Source organism: Triticum dicoccoides, chromosome 4B (assembly GCF_002162155.2).
Source record: "Triticum dicoccoides isolate Atlit2015 ecotype Zavitan chromosome 4B, WEW_v2.0, whole genome shotgun sequence".
In the NCBI taxonomy this organism is placed as follows: Eukaryota; Viridiplantae; Streptophyta; class Magnoliopsida; order Poales; family Poaceae; genus Triticum; species Triticum dicoccoides.
Genome location: NC_041387.1, coordinates 475,019,362 through 475,034,609, shown reverse-complemented (window position 1 = coordinate 475,034,609; position 15,248 = coordinate 475,019,362).

The window sequence follows — 15,248 nt, the reverse complement described above, 5'->3', positions numbered from 1 at the left end:
CCATAGCCTGGTACCCCTAGAACACTTTCGGAGTCCAATACCCTTCGTCCAATATATCGATCTTCACTGCCGGACCATTCCGTAACTCCTCTGACGTCCGGGATCACATCTAGGACTCCGAACTACCTTCGGTAACCACATACTATTTCCCATAACAACTCTAGCGTCACTGAACCTTAAGTGTGTAAACCCTACGGGTTCGGGAACCATGCAGACATGACCGAGACGTTCTCCAGCCAATAACCAATAGCGGGATCTGGATACCCATGTTGGCTCCCACATGGTCCACGATGATCTCATCGGATGAGCCACGATGTCGAGGATTCAATCAATCTCGTATACAATTCCTGTCGGTGTCAAAACCGGCGGATCTCGGGTAGGGGGTCCCGAACTGTGCGTCTAGGCGGATGGTAACATGAGACAAGGGACACGATGTTTTTACCCAGGTTCGGGCCCTCTCGATGGAGGTAAAACCCTACTCCTGCTTGATTAATATTGATGATATGGGTAGTACAAGAGTTGATCTACCACGAGATCAGAGAGGCTAAACCCTAGAAGCTAGCCTATGGTATGATTGTTGTTCATCCTATGGACTAAAAACTCTCTGGTTTATATAGACACTGGAGAGGGCTAGGGTTACACGGAGTCGGTTACAATGGGAGGAGATCTACATATCGTATCGCCAAGCTTGCCTTCCACGCCAAGGAAAGTCCTATCCGGACACGGGACGAAGTCTTCAATCTTGTATCTTCATAGTCCGGGAGTCCGGCCAAAGATCATAGTCCGGCCATCCGGACACCCCCTAATCCAGGACTCCCTCAGTAGCCCCTGAACCAGGCTTCAATGACGACGAGTCCGGCACGCAAATTGTCTTCAGCATTGCAAGGCGGGTTCCTCCTTCGAATACTTCATAGAAGATGTTGAACACAAGGATAGTGTCAGGCTGTGCAAAAGAATTTCCACATACCTCCGTAGAGAGAATAATATTCGCACAAATCTAATATGCCGACATATTCCGTAGCGTGACATCATGCCACAGCCAAGCCTTTGTTCGAATCGTTTTACTGTCCCACCTCAGCGCGTTTAGCGAGGCGGTTTCCTTGGCACGTCTTGTCAAAGCAGAGATCGTGTCCCCTTATTCCGGGATTCTCATCAATACGAGCGTGGGTAACCCAACCGTGCCATTGGTATGACTTATTAATTGAAAGTGAGTCCCAAACGGTTACGGGGAGGGCTCTTGGTATTCAACCTCTTTATAAAGAGACCAAGGCTCGACTCATTTCTTTTCAATCCAATCAAATCCGCCCCTCGCCTCGAGTTCCAACACCCAAAGCTCCAGATTCAGGCGCTTCGGACCTTCAATGATGTACGGCTCCGACCTCCAAGGCCGGTGGATGCCTTCCTCCGTTACGGAAGAAGACGTGCGAAAGCTGAGAGATGCCAGGTATCTAACCAGCGAAATCTCGCATAGGCTGCCTGCTCAAGGGCAGGCTATTCCCACCCCCCCCCCAGCCCGGTGAGAGCGTGGTTTTCACATCTCACTTCCTTCGGGGGCTAGGCTTCCCGATTGATCCCTTCGTGAGGGGGCTCATGTTTTATTACGGGTTGGAATTTCACGACTTAGCTCCAGAGTCCATCCTCCAAATCTCATCGTTCATTGTCGTGTGTGAGGCCTTCCTCCATATTACTCCCCACTTCAGACTGTGGATTGAAACCTTCAAGGTAGAACCGAAGATGATCGAGGGGCAGCACGTTGAGTGCGGAGGGGCTATTATAAGCAAGATTGCCGATGCTCCATGGCCCGAGGGCTCTTTTCAAGAGGAGTTCGGCTTATGGCAACGTGACTGGTTTTACATCACAGCCCCTAGGGGCACCACATGGGTGGCACCACCTGCTTTTCGCTCAGGTCCCCCACCACGGCTAGCGTCAAGGGTCAATAAAGGGCTCAACTGGGGGCCGTCCAAGGACGTGCCCTTGCTACAGGGCCGCATTCGAGATCTCCTAGAAAGAGATATCAATCTGGCGGTGGTGGCGCAGGTTATGTTGATTCGTCGCATACTGCCCTGCAAACGTCGCCCCCTCCGCCCATGGGAATTTAATCCGGAAGAACCGCGAGCCCTCCAACACTTTATGGGCACGACGCCCGTGGAGATGTACAAATTATTCTTCGGATCACGAGCAACGTGTCCGGACCTATCCGAGGATGCAAGTCTAAGCTGCAATCGCCCGGACACTCAAGTAAGTATCCCTGTACCCGGACACGCTATCCGTACATTTATCATAACACTGCCCTTAAAAGAGTTGTCCTTCAAACAGGAGTGGATAGCGAAAGCAAAGCTTATCAGGTGTCCGGCCCCCCTGCCTGAGACCACGCTGGATCCCGTGTTGACCAGGATGCTGGAGATTGCGCCTTCGGAAGAAGGCGAAGAGGGGAACCAATGAGCTACCGCTTCCACGAAGGAGGCTGTTAGGAAGGAAGGAATCGAGAATTCCCCCAACCAGGGAAAGAAAAGGACCGCCTCTGAAGACCCGGAGGCGATGGCCTCAAAGCGGGGGAAGAAATCTTCGTCAGAGGGTCCGGCGCCGGAGAATGCCCCGGCCGCATTGCGCCCCCAAGGGGATCAGCTCTCCACCGAGCCGTAAGTAAAGAGAGGGATTCCAAAATGAGTGACATCCCTGTTTTATTTCTGAGGAAGATAACCGAAATTTTACCTTGCAGTTCGGATCTCAACCCTTCTCAACAGAGCTCATCTTCAGGGGATCTTCGTCCGGAGATGATGGAGAATGAAACGCCTCCCCCAGCTGTACCGTCTTGCGAGGCGGGCGACCCCGAGGTGTCGTCCCGGAGGGTTTCTCCAAATCCGGACCTTGAAAAAGGTCGTCGGACTAGTCCGGCACCCTTTGGTGCACGGTCGGAGGGGCTGAAGGATCTGCTCGGGCGAGCGTCTATCTCATAAGAACACCGTGTGCTGATGAACACGGTGACTAGAAGGATTTCATCCGCAGAAAGCGGATTGTACGAGGCCGCCAGGAGTTTACTGACAGGTTGTCAGGTACGCGAAAAGATGTACCTTTTGACAGAGCCGCATAAATAAAATGCGCCCTGTATAAATAGTAGCCCCTGAGACTCTGTGTGTTGTCAAAAATGACGGCGCATAGAGGATCATAATCCCAGGTATAATATGTCACCTTTCCTATGTAGGTGGCGAGGCGTTCGGTGGCTAGCCGGACTGATGAATCTGTCGAGCTAAAGTGGCAACTTGACGTAGCAGATGCCGACATCACGCTTGTAAATAAGCGGCTAGACGAGGCACAAGGTATGTAATGTCTCCAAAGACATCTGATAGGAGCTTGATGCTCGTGCCTTATAATATATGTGCTTAATGCAGATGGTGTCGCTGCCGTGGAGAACCTTCGGGCGGAACTTGCCCGAGCCAAGGAGCAAGCGAGGAAAAGCGATGCGGTTGCCGTTAAAGCGGCTGAAGAGCTAAAAGCCGAACAGGCTGCTCACTGCCAGAGCAAGAAAGTAATAGGCGAGATGGCTATAAAATTGAAGGATGCTGCCGACCGCTGTAAACTTCTTGAAAAAGAAGATAGGGTGGCACAGAAGGACCTTGAAAAGGTCACTGCCGAGGCTAAGGACACTCGCTCTACAATGAGAGCTATGAAGGAGGAGCTACGTCAGGCCGGAGATATCGCGGCTGGAAAGCCCTATATGCTGTGGATGAAGTTCGGGGATCCTAAGTATGCTCCATTAGACCGGAAGTGGAGTGCGGCAAACACTTATCTGGATTTGGCGGCGAGTGCCGCAGATGCGACCGAACACTTCCGGGGTCGGGGTGACCATGTATTGGAAGAACTTTTTTGGTCGCTCCACAATCCAGAGCGCCCACTTTCGGTATCCGACCGTTTGGCCGCTTGGGCGGAGCTGAACAGGTTATCCGGACTCGCCATGAGGTACGTTGCGAGTCGTCTGTGGCCGGAAGAGCTAGAGCCGAAGAGTTATTTTAGCTTGGTGCAGCAGTTCCTTGGTTCGGTGCCGCATGTTGATGCAATGAAGAGGTCACCGTGCATAGAGGGTGCACAGATGGCTCTTGCCCGTGTCAAGACATACTGGGCGGATATGGAGGCCAGTGTTGTTGCATCCCGGGATTCGGACGAAAGCCGAGTACCTGTCAAGCACTACTTTGAGGAAGTTCTGCAGGGCACTCGTGTAATAGAGACGCAGTGCTGGAAGGATGTTGTGTTCGAATAGCATGTGCTATTGTAAAACAATATTTTGATGAAATATAAAAGCTTTTTATACTTGTGCTTTCAAGAATTAGAATGCCTCCTGTGTGGCCGTTAATGTATATGTGTATATAACCTGAAAGATGGCAGTCGTTGGCTTCAGCCCCCACGCATATGATACGGGGGTGTTCGCAGAAGGAGCCTTTTCACACTTAATCCAACGTCTTGGTCCTATAAAGGAGGTGATAGCGCAGCAAACTAGGCAACCGGACTATAATGCTTTATCACTTTCACTTAGCCATAGGAGTTTGACAGTGCGGCTACTGAATAGCCCCTAGGGGCACCGCGCTCGCCCGAATTCGGGGCGCGTGTGTGCCTGACCGGGAAACGGCCCTTCGTTAATGCGGAGGAATCCTAAAGATTCTGAAAGTCATCGAGTGGTTGTCCAGTCTCTCGCTATATCATGACAGTCAGTTTTCGACTTTCTCTACTGAGGTGCTCGCCTGGCTGAACCGGGGCACAATCGCAGTAGTTCTCCTGGTGCCGCCTTAGCCGATAGAGCGGAACGTAAGGCAGCAAAACACAGGAGCCGGGCAAACCCAACATTTGACCAAAGACATGATTCGGAGCTGATGCATATAAGGCCAAACTCGCGACGCCGAACACTTCCTAAGGTATTTGGTCTTTATGAAAAATGGGCCGAACAAAAGCCCTTGGTAAAAAGCCCCTGGTGCCCAGGTACGCGCAAAATTCTAGCGTGGCCACATGCCAAGACGCAGCCTCCTCCTCGGTTATAGCAAAAACCGGGGGATGTTATCAACAAGAGACAGTAAAAAAGGTTTACGCAGGGTCTTAATCTAAAAAGAATCCTTGAGACGGGTCCCTACTGCACATCTGCGTCTGTGTCTCCGTTGTGCCGCATCCTGGACGGGTGTAGCACGGTGTTCGTCTGCAAAATAGAGGAACTTGTGGAAAATAATCGTGCTAGAAATCTACGTTGAAATAAACAAAATGTAATACAGAAACATGAGTAGCGTTGGGCTGTATTGTCTCTTGGTGTAAACGCGCGGAGCCCCTTGTACAGGGTTGTGCGGTTATTAAGCCTTTTGTATGTTTACGCCGGACTCGTCAAGCCATGTCCGGGGTAGTAAAGCTGGATTAGTTTGTGGCTGTTAAGGCAGCCGCACCATCATCCGCACTCGGGGAACACTTGATATTTCCCTTTAATGAGATGATGCCTCGTGGACCGGGCATTTTGAGTGTAAGTGATGCGTAATGCGGTATTGTGTTAAAGCAGGCGAAAGCTTCGCGTCCCAGTAGCGCTTGATAGCGATTTATGAATGGGGCGATGTGGAAGGTTAGCTTTTCGCTTCGGAAGTTGTCGGGGGAGCCGAACATAACTTCTAACGAAAGGGAACCCATACTATGGGTATCTGGGCCTGGCGTGAGTCCTTGAAAGGAAGTGTTGCCATGGCGAATTATTGCTGGGTTTACCCCCAGTTTGCGGATTGTGTCCTGATATAGCAGGTTTAGGTCACTGCCGCCGTCCATTAGGACTTGTGTAAAGTGGAGTCCGTCAATTACCGGATCTAAGACCAAGGCAGTCCAGCCTGCATTCCGGATACCTCTTGAGTAATCCTGGTGATCGAAGGTGATTGGCTGTAACAACCAGTGGCGGGGCTCCTCTGGGGCAGGCCGTATGGCGCATATATTCGTGGGCGCCACTCTATTTTTCCCTTTTGTCACCTGAAGTGAATTTACTGTTTTGACTTCTTGTGGGAACTTCTTTTGTTCTCCGGTGTTCTGCTTGTGGGGTGCGTCGTCATTCTCGCTTGGTGTGTCGAGCCCCTTGTGTTCGGCGTTGAGTTTGCCGGATTGCTTGAAGACCCAACAATCTCTGTGGGTGTGGTTTGCAGGTCTCCCAGGAGTACTGTGGATTTGACATATTTTATCCAAGATTTTGTTGAGGTTAGATAGCTCGTCCCTGTCATCTTTGGGGGGCGGCTTTTTCTGATTCTGACGAGAGCTTTTGAATCCGGCGTTTACTGCCGTGCTCTTCGGGCTGTTCTCCTTGAATCGTCGTCGTTCCTTGCTGCAGCGCGGTTTCCCATTCCCATCTCTAACTTCGGATGTACTTGGGTCGCTGGTGCTGCTTCTTGCCAACCAACTATCCTCTCCAGCGCAAAAGCGGGTCATGAGGCTTGTCAATGCGGCCATTGTTCTTGGCTTTTCTTGGCCGAGGTGTCTGGCGAGCCATTCATCTCGGACGCTATGTTTGAAGGCTGCTAGGGCTTTGGCGTCCGGACAGTCGACTATCTGATTCTTTTTGGTAAGAAATCTGTTCCAGAGTTTTTGGGCTGACTCTTCGGGTCGTTGGGTTATATGACTTAGATCGTCTGCATCCGGAGGTCGGACATAGGTCCCTTGGAAATTTGCCCGAAAAGCATTCTCGAGCTCTTCCCAACTTCCTATGGTGTTTTCGGGAAGGCTTTTAAGCCAATGACGGGCTGGCCCTTTAAGCTTGAGGGGTAAGTATTTTATGGCGTGGAGGTCATCTCCTCTAGCCATGTGTATGTGGAGGATATAATCCTCAATCCAGACTCCAGGGTCTGTTGTTCCATCGTATGCCTCTATGTTTACGGGCTTGAACCCCGCAGGAAATTCATGGTCCAGCACCTCATCGGTGAAACATAGGGGATGTGCGACGCCCCTGTATTTGGGTGTGCCGCGATGTTCGGATATTTGTTCCGTTGCATTGCTTACTAGAGCTTGCTTTCTTGGCCCATAGATAGATCTGGTTGGGCCGACTTTTTGATGCGAATCCTTATGCGGATCACTTGCCAGATTGAGTGCGGCACCCTTTTTCGCTCGATGTCGGTCGTGGGGTCATCTATCCGACCTGGTGGCTTCCTTGTTTTTTGACTGTGGGGGCTCTAAGGCCTCCTCATCAAATTCCGGTAGTAATTTTCACGTCGGATAGCTCTTTGTGTGGTGACTGCCACCGTACTTGTGTGCAGTGTTGAGTACTCTGTCCCATCTGATTCTGAGTGCGTCTTCCGCTATCTTGAGCTTCCGCTTCTGCTTTTTCAGGCTACGTGTCGTGGCGACGAGCCTTTGGTGGAGGTTATTCTTCTCCAGCAATATGTTCGGAGTGAGGTCGTCCGGACCATTATCTTCGCCGGGGGCGGGATGTTTGGTTGGTTCATCCAAGTCGCCCTGTCCGGACGTTTGCTCGATGTTATGTTTGTCGTCCGCCGGCTCGTCCTGCTCTATGGCTGGGTCTCTGTCGAGGTGGGGTTTGGCGCGGCGTTTCCGCCGCCGCTTTGATTGCTTTTCGAGGGAATGATCCCTCGTTGCGCCCTTTTGATCCTCGTCTTTGTTTCTTTTAAGTGTGTCCACCATATGTACATCGTGAGATGAGGTGGTTGTCCAGTGCCCTATAGGCGCTGGTTCTTGGTTGTCTTCTTCCTCGGCGTCCATACCGTCGATGTCTTCGGAATTGGAGTCGAGCATGTCGGTTAAATCATCGATAGTGGCTACGAAGTGGGTGGTGGGTCGGTGTTGAATTTCTTTGTCATCCGCATCCCAACCTGGCTGACCATAGTCCGGCCAGGGCTCTCCTGATAAAGAGAGAGATTTTAGTGAATTCAGGATATCGCCAAAGGGCGACTGCTGAGAGACGTCCTTGGCGGTGAACCCCCTGATTGGGGCCCCATTGGGTTCGATCGGAAGGGGTGCGAAAAATTTGGAGTCCGGAAAGGAGTCCGGCACCTTGGCTTCACAGGCCTCACAAAGGACTAGGTTGGTATTCGGCTCGATCGCCGTAGAGATTGCAACTTCCGGGGCGGCGTCCAACCGTCCGTCCCTAATTGGCACGGTCGGCTCTGAGCTAAGGGTTGGAGCAGACACCTGAGCGGCGCTCTGACACTATCCGGCGGCAGAGCTAGGTCATCCCATCATGACAGTGCGGCGGCTCGGCCATGGCTCGAATCCGTCGAAGATCAAGTCCCCGCGGATGTCGGCTATGTAGTTTAAACTTCCAAATCTGACCTGATGGCTAGGGGCGTACCTGTCGATCTGCTCCAGATGGCCAAGCGAATTGGCCCGCAGTGCGAAGCCATCGAACACGAATATCTGTCCGGGGAGAAAAGTCTCACCCTGGACCGTGTCGTGGTTGATGATCGAAGAAGCCATCGAGCCTAAAGGTGACAACACAGAGGAACTCTCAATGAAAGCACCAATGTCGGTGTCAAAAACGGCGGATCTCGGGTAGGGGGTCCCAAACTGTGCGTCTAGGCGGATGGTAACAGGAGACAAGGGACACGATGTTTTTACCTAGGTTCGGGCCCTCTCGATGGAGGTAAAACCCTACTCCTGTTTGATTAATATTGATGATATGGGTAGTACAAGAGTTGATCTACCACGAGATCAGATAGGCTAAACCCTAGAAGCTAGCCTATGGTATGATTGTTGTTTGTCCTATGGACTAAAAACTCTCCGGTTTATATAGACACCGAAGAGGGCTAGGGTTACACAGAGTCGGTTACAATGGGAGGAGATCTACATATCGTATCGCCAAGCTTGCCTTCCACGCCAAGGAAAGTCCTATCCGGACATGGGACGAAGTCTTCAATCTTGTATCTTCATAGTCCGGGAGTCCGGCCAAAGGTCATATCCGGCCATCCGGACACCCCCTAATCCAGGACTCCCTCAATTCCCTTTATCCATTGGTATGTTACTTGCCCGAGATTCGATCGGCGGTATCCCTATACCTTGTTCAATCTCGTAACCGGCAAGTCTCTTTACTCGTTCCATAATGCATGATCCCGTGACTAACTACTTAGTCACATTGAACTCATTATGATGATGCATTACCGAGTGGGCTCAGAGATACCTCTCCATCATACGGAGTGACAAATCCCAGTCTCGATTCGTGCCAACCCAACAGACACTTTCGGAGATACCTGTAGTGCACCTTTATAGCCACCCAGTTACGTTGTGATGTTTGGTACACCCAAAGCATTCCTATGGTATCCGGGAGTTGCACAATCTCATGGTCTAAGGAAATGATACTTGACAATAGAAAAGCTTTAGCAAACGAACTACACGATCTTGTGCTATGCTTAGGATTGGGTTTTGTCCATCACATCATTCTCCTAATGATGTGATCCCGTTATCAATGATATCCAATGTCCATGGTCAGGAAACCATAACCATCTATTGATCAACGAGCTAGTCAACTAGAGGCTCACTAGGGACATGTTGTGGTCTATGTATTCACACATGTATTACGGTTTTCAATTAATACAATTATAGCATGAACAATAGACAATTATCGTGAACAAGGAAATATAATAATAACCATTTTATTATTGCCTCTAGGGCATATTTCCAATAGTCTCCCACTTGCACTAGAGTCAATAATCTATTTCACATCACTATGTGATTGTAATGAATTCAACACCCATGGGGTTTGATGATACCTCGCTTGTGAGAGAGGTTATTAGTCAACGGGTCTGAACCTTTCAGATCCATGTGTGCTTTACATATCTCTATGTCATCTTTTAGATGCAGCTACCACGCTCTATTTGGAGCTATTCCAAATAACTGTTCTACTATACGAATCCGGTTTACTACTCAGAATAATCCGGATTAGTGTCAAAGTTTGCATCGGCGTAACCCTTTACGACGAACTCTTTTACCACCTCCATAATCGAGAAAATTCCTTAGTCCACTAGTTACTAAGGATAACTTTGACTGTTGTCCTGTGATCCATTCCTGGATCACTCTTGTACCCCTTGACTGACTCATGGCAAGGCACACTTCAGGTGCGGTACACAGCATAGCATACTGTAGAGCCTACATCTAAAGCATAGGGGACGACCTTCGTCCTTTCTCTCTCTTCTGCCGTGCTCAGGTCTTGAGTCTTACCCAATACTCACACCTTATAACACAACCAAGAACTCCTTCTTTGCCGATCTATTTTGAACTCCTTCAAAATCTTGTCATGGTATGTGTTCATTTGAAAGTACTATTAAGCGTTTTTGATCTATCCTTATAGATCTTGATGCTCAATGTTCAAGTAGCTTAATCCAGGATTTCCATTGAAAAACACTTTTCAAATAACCCTTTATGCTTTACATCATTTCCGATCAACAATATGTCAACAACATATACTCATCAGAAATGCTATAGTGCTCCCACTCACTTCTTTGGAAATACAAGTTTCTCATAAACTTTGTATAAACCCAAAATCTTTGATCATCTCATCAAAGCGTATATTCCAACTCCGAGATGCTTACTCCAGTCCTTAGAAGGATTGTTGGAGCTTTGCATACTTGTTAGCATCTTTTAGGATTGACAAAACCTTCTGGTTGTATCACATACAACCTTTCCTCAAGAATATCGTCGGGGAAACAATGTTTTGACATCCTATCTGCAAGATTTCATAAATCATGCAGTAATTGCTAATATAATTCCAACAAACTCTTAGCATCGCTACGAGTGAGAAAGTCTCATCGTAGTCAACTCCTTGAACTTGTCGGAAAACATCTTAGCGACGAGTCGAGCTTTCTTAATGGTGACACTTACCATCATTGTTCGTCTTCCCTTTTAAAATCCATCTGTACCCAACAGCCTTACGACCATCAAGTAGTTCTTCCAAAGTCTACACTTTGTTTTATACATGGATCCTCTCTCGGATTTTATGGCCTCGAACCATTTGTCGGAATTCGGGCCCACCATCACTTCTCCATAGCTCGTAGGTTCATTGTTGTCTAGCAACATGACCTCTAAGACAGGATTACATACCACTCTGAAGTAGTATGCATCCTTGTCGACCTATGAGGTTTGGTAGTGACTTGATCCGAAGTTCCATGATCACTATCATCAGCTTCCACTTCAATTGGTGTGTAGGCGCCACAGGAACAACTTCATGTGCCCTGCTACACACTAGTTGTAGTGACAGGTCAATAACCATATCAAGTCTCCACCATCCTCCCACTCAATTCTTTCGAGAGAAACTTTTCCTCGAGAAAGGACCCGATTCTGGAAACAATCCCTTTTGCTTCCGGAACTGAGACAAGAGGTATACCCAACTGTTTTGGGTGTCCTATGAAGATGCATTTATCCGCTTTGGGTTCGAGCTTATCAGGCTAAAACTTTTCACATAAGCGTCGCAACCCCAAACTTTTAAGAAATGACATCTTAGGTTTCTATAAACCATAGTTCATACGGTGTCGTCTCAACGGAATTACGTGGTGCCCTATTTAAAGTGAATGTGTTTGTCTCTAATGCCTAACCCATAAACAATAGTGCTAATTTGATAAGAGACATCATGGTATGCACCATATCCAATAGGGTGCAGTTATGATGTTCGGACACACCATCACACTATGGTGTTCCAGGCGGTATTAGTTGTGAAACAATTTCCACAATGTCTTAATTGTGTGCCAAACTCATAACTCAGATATTCATCTCTATGATCATATCATAGACATTTTATCCTCTTGTCACGACGATCTTCAACTTCACCCTGAAATTACTTGAACCTTTCAATAATTCAGACTTGTGATTCATCAAGTAAATATACTTAGCATCTACTCAAATCATCTATGAAGTAAGAACATAACGATATCCACTACGTGCCTCAGCACTCATTAGACTGCACACATCAAAATGTATTACTTCCAACAAGTCGCTTTCTTGTTCCATCTTACTAAAAACGAGGCCTTTCAGTCATCTTGCCCATGTGGTATGACTTGCATGTCTCAAGTGATTTAAAATCAAGTGAGTCCAAATGATCCATCTATATGGAGTTTCTTCATGCATATGTACCAATAGACATGGTTCGCATGTCTCAATCTTTTCAAAACGAGTGAGTCCAAAGATCCATCAACATGGAGCTTCTTCATGCGTTTTATACCAGTATGACTCAAATGGTAGTGCCACAAGTATGTGGTACTATCATTACTATCTTATATCTTTTGGTATGAACATGTGTATCACTACGATCGAGATTTAATAAACCATTCATTTTAGGTGCAAGACCGTTGAAGGTATCATTCAAATAAACAGAGTAACCATTATTCTCCTTAAATGAATAACCGTCTTGCGATAAACATAATCCAATCATGTCTATGCTCAACGCAAACACCAAATAACAATTATTTAGGTTTAACACCAATCTCGATGGTAGAGGGAGCAGACGATGCTTGATCACATCAACCTTGGAAACACTTCTAGCACACACCGTCATCTCACCTTTAGCTAGTCTCCGTTTATTCTGTAGCTCTTTTATTTCGAGTTACTAACACTTAGCAACCGGACCGGTATCTTAATACCCTGGTGCTACTAGGAGTACTAGTAAAGTACACATTTAATACAATGTATATCCAATATACTTCTTTCAACCTTGCCAGCCTTCTCATCTACCAAGTATCTAGGGTAGTTCTGCTTCAGTGACCGTTCCCTCATTACAGAAGCACTTAGTCTCGGGTTTGGGTTCAACCCTGGGTTTCTTCACAAGAGCAGCAACTGATTTGCCGTTTCATGAAGTATCCCTTCTTGCCCTTGCCCTTCTTGAAACTAGTGGTTTTACTAACCATCAACAATTGATGCTCCTACTCAATTTCTACTTTCACGGTGTCAAACATCGCGAATTGCTCAAGGATCATCATGTCTATCCCTGATATGTTATAGTTCATCACGAAGCTTGAATAGCTTGGTGGAAGTGGCTATGGAGAACCATCACTATCTCATCTGGAAGATTAACTCCCACTCGATTCAAATGATTGTAGTACTCAGACAATCTGAGCACATGCTCAATGATTGAGCTTTTCTCCCTTAGTTTGTAGGTTAAGAGACTTGTCGGAGGTCTCATACCTCTTGACGTGGGCACGAGCCTGCAATCCTAATTTCAGCTCTTGGAACATCTCATATGTTCTGCGACGTTTCAAAAATGTCTTCGGTGCCTCAATTCTAAACCGTTTAACATTACACACTGAACTATCACATAGTCATCAAAACGTGTATGTCAGATGTTCGCAACATCCACAAACGACGCTCGAGGTTCAGCACACCGAGCGGTGCATTAAGGACATAAGCCTTCTGCGCAGCAATGAGGACAATCCTCAGCTTACAGACCCAGTCCGCATAATTGCTACTATCAACTTTCAACTAAATTTTCTCTAGGAACATATCTAAAACAGTAGAACTAAAGCGCAAGCTACGACATAATTTGCAAAGTCCTTTTGACTATGTTCATGATAATTAAGTTCATCTAATGAACTCCCACTCAGATAAACATCCCTCTAGTCATCTAAGTGATACATGATCCAAGTCAACTAGGCCGTGTCCGATCATCACGTGAGACGGACTAGTCATCATCGATGAACATCTTCATGTTGATCGTATTTGCTATACGACTCATGTTCGACCTTTCGGTCTCTTGTGTTCCGAGGCCATGTTTGTACATGCTAGGCTCGTCAAGTCAACCTAAGTGTTTTGCATGTGTAAATATGGCTTACACCCATTGTATGTGAACGTTAGAATCTATCACACCCGATCATCATGTGGTGCTTCAAAACAACGAACCTTCGCAACGATGCACAGTTAGGGGGAACACTTTCTTGAATTTTTTTATGAGGGATCATCTTATTTATGCTACCGTCGTTCTAAGCAAATAAGATGCAAACATGGCAAACATCACATGCAAATCATAGAGTGACATGATATGGCCAATATCATCTCGTGCCTTTGATCTTCATCTTTGAGGCGCGGCATGATCACCTTCGTCACCGGCATGACACCATGATCTCCATCATCATGATCTCCATCATCGTGTCTTCATGAAGTTGTCTCGCCAACTATTACTTCTACTACTATGGTTAACGGTTTAGCAATAAAGTAAAGTAATTACATGGCGTTATTCAATGACACACAGGTCATACAATAAACTAAGACAACTCCTATGGCTCCTGTCGGTTGTCATACTCATTGTCATGCAAGTCGTGATTCCTATTACAAGAACATGATCAATCTCATACATCACACATATCATTCGTCACATTCTTTTTGGCCATATCACATCACATAGCATACCCTGCAAAAACAAGCTAGACGTCCTCTAATTGTTGTTGCATGTTTTACGTGGCTGCTATGGGTTTCTAGCAAGAACGTTTCTTACCTACGCAAAAGCCACAACGGTGATATGCCAATTGCTATTTACCCTTCATAGGGCCCTTTTCATCGAATCCGATCCGACTAAAGTGGGAGAGACTGGCACCCGCTAGCCACCTTATGCAACAAGTGCATGTCAGTCGGTGGAACCTGTCTCACGTAAGCGTACGTGTAAGGTCGGTCTGGGCCGCTTCATCCCACGATGCCGCCAAATCAAGATAAGACTAGTAACGGTAAGCATACTGAACAAACCAATGCCCACAACTACTTGTGTTCTACTCGTGCATAGAATCTACGCAATAGACCTAGCTCATGATGCCACTATTGGGGAACGTAGCAGAAATTCAAAAAAATTCTATGCATCACCAAGATCAATCTATGGAGATTCTAGCAACAAGAGAGGGGGGGATGAGCATCTTCATACCCTTGAAGGTCGCTAAGCGGAAGCGTTACAAGAACGCGGTTGATGGAGTCGTACTCGCGGCGATTCAAATCGTGGAAGATCCGATCTAGCGCCGAACGGACGGCGCCTCCGCGTTCAACACACGTACAGCCCGGGGACGTCTCCTCCTTCTTGATCCAGCAATGGGAGAGGAGAAGTTGAGGGAGAACTCCGACAGCACGAAGGCGTGGTGGTGGTGGAGCTCGTGGTTCTCCAGCAGGGCTTCGCCAAGCACTACGGAGGAGGAGAAGGTGTTGGAGGAGGGAGAGGGCTGCGCCAGGGAAGAGGTGCGGCTGCCCTCCCACCCCTCCACTATATATAGGGGAAAGGGGAGAGGGGGAGGCGCCCTAGGGTTTCCCCTAGGGGGCGGCGGCCAAGCAGATTGGATCTCCCTAGA